At 42.6% G+C, this 1783-nt stretch overlaps 1 protein-coding gene across 1 annotated transcript in view; it reads left to right on the forward strand.

Moving 5' to 3' along the window:
• The window catches only part of GMPR (guanosine monophosphate reductase), a 44884-nt gene that overhangs the window by 34560 nt on the left and 8541 nt on the right, over positions 1-1783 (forward strand). The window lies entirely within an intron of this gene.

Raw genomic sequence — 1783 nt, forward strand, 5'->3', positions numbered from 1 at the left:
CTCATCCCCTCATTGACCCTTGGCCAAGAAGTAAAGGCTGATCAGCAAATTTCCTATAATTTTATTGACTTAATGTAGTACTTTAGAAACAGGTAGACCTTTATTTAGAAATACCTACACAAATTCTTTCAAATAATTTTTTTAGGTTCAGAAATTTCCCCACCAAAAGTAGGTTTAGCTTAGAAAAAGTTAGAAAATGCAAATAAAGGTAAAGGAAATAAATATGACTAGAACTGACATCATCTTAGGACAGTGATGGCAAACCTATGACACGCGTGTCAGAGGTGACACGCGAACTCATTTTTTTGGTTGATTTTTCTTTGTTAAATGGCATTTAAATATATAAAATAAATATCAAAAATATAAGTCTTTGTTTTACTATGGTTGCAAATATCAAAAAATTTCTATATGTGACATGGCATCAGCGTTAAGTTAGAGTTTTTCAAAGTGCTGACACGCCGAGCTCAAAAGGTTTGCCATCACTGTCTTAGGATAAACACTGCTAACGTTTTGATAGGTACGCTTCTAGACATTTTCAGAGTTTTCTCTGAACCACAGTTCTAGTCTTGTTCTTCTATTATTATAGCTGTGTGACCTTGGCCAAGTCACTCAACCTTCCTGAGCCTTCCTTATCTCCCCACCCCCCCTTTACAAAATATCAACTTCAGATTCTTGTGGCGATTGAATAGACAAGGGAAGTTTGGAATAGTTCCTGGCGTATACTAGGTGTTTGATTCAAATTTCTTCTGCCTACCCCATGCTTGCTTTTTCTACCCCTTATTTTATGGATGAGCAAGTCTTTTTCTTTTTTCTTTATTTTTTAAAGAAGAGGTAAGATTGAACACCACTCATGCGATGTGATGCCTTTCCTACTAATATATAATGTTAACACTCTTGAAACAAAATGAGCAACCCTCTGAGTGTCTGCACACTCTTTTAGTATATGTGCTGCTGGAGCAAGCCCTGCACACTTTCTTTAAAACAAGCTTCCAGCAGCTATGTATGTTTCTGGATGAAAATCAATGTCTTCCTCGGGTCTCAGGGGGTTGTCCCTACTGCTTTGCCTCCTGAGAACATGAAATCATGCCTTGAACAAGTTTGGGAATCACCTGTAAATGGTAGCAGGGAGTGACCGCCGTGCCCTGAGGCATGATGTGACGCTGGGGTGCACTGGGTGACATGTCATCAGCATGTTGCTCTGCAGTGTTTATTTCATGGTGGGCACCCAGACAGAGCAAGCAGAGGATGCTGGGAGTGTGACTTCTCTCCCCAGCACACACAAGTCCTGTTCACTGCACGTCCAGTCCATCCTGGGAGCAGAGCTCACGTTCTCAGGGTCCAGGCAGCTCAGGTCTTCTGAGGCCTCATCACTGACCACAGTGATGGGGAATTTCAGAGCCCCACATGAGACACCCCAGCAGTCACAGGCTACTTACTCACAAGCAAGTGAGCAAAAGGTGTAAGGTGTGTGTGTGTGTGTGTGTGTGTGTGTGTGTGTGTGTGTGTGTGTTTAAAGTCAGATATCGTTAGGGACCTATTTGTTGTTAATCCTCACCAGAGGATACTTTTCCATTTGATTTTTAAAGAGTGTGTAAGGGAGGGGAAAGACAGACAGAGGAACATTAATGTGACAGACATATGGATTGGTTACCTCCTGCAGGCAGGGCCTAGGGATCAGATTGAGCCTGCAACTGAGGTACATGCCCTTAACCAGAATTGACCCCATGACCCTTCAGTCGGTAGGCCGACGCTCTATCCACTGAGCCAAACCAGCTAGGGCTGA

This window comes from Myotis davidii, unplaced genomic scaffold, assembly GCF_000327345.1.
Source record: "Myotis davidii unplaced genomic scaffold, ASM32734v1 scaffold279, whole genome shotgun sequence".
NCBI classification, from domain to species: Eukaryota; Metazoa; Chordata; class Mammalia; order Chiroptera; family Vespertilionidae; genus Myotis; species Myotis davidii.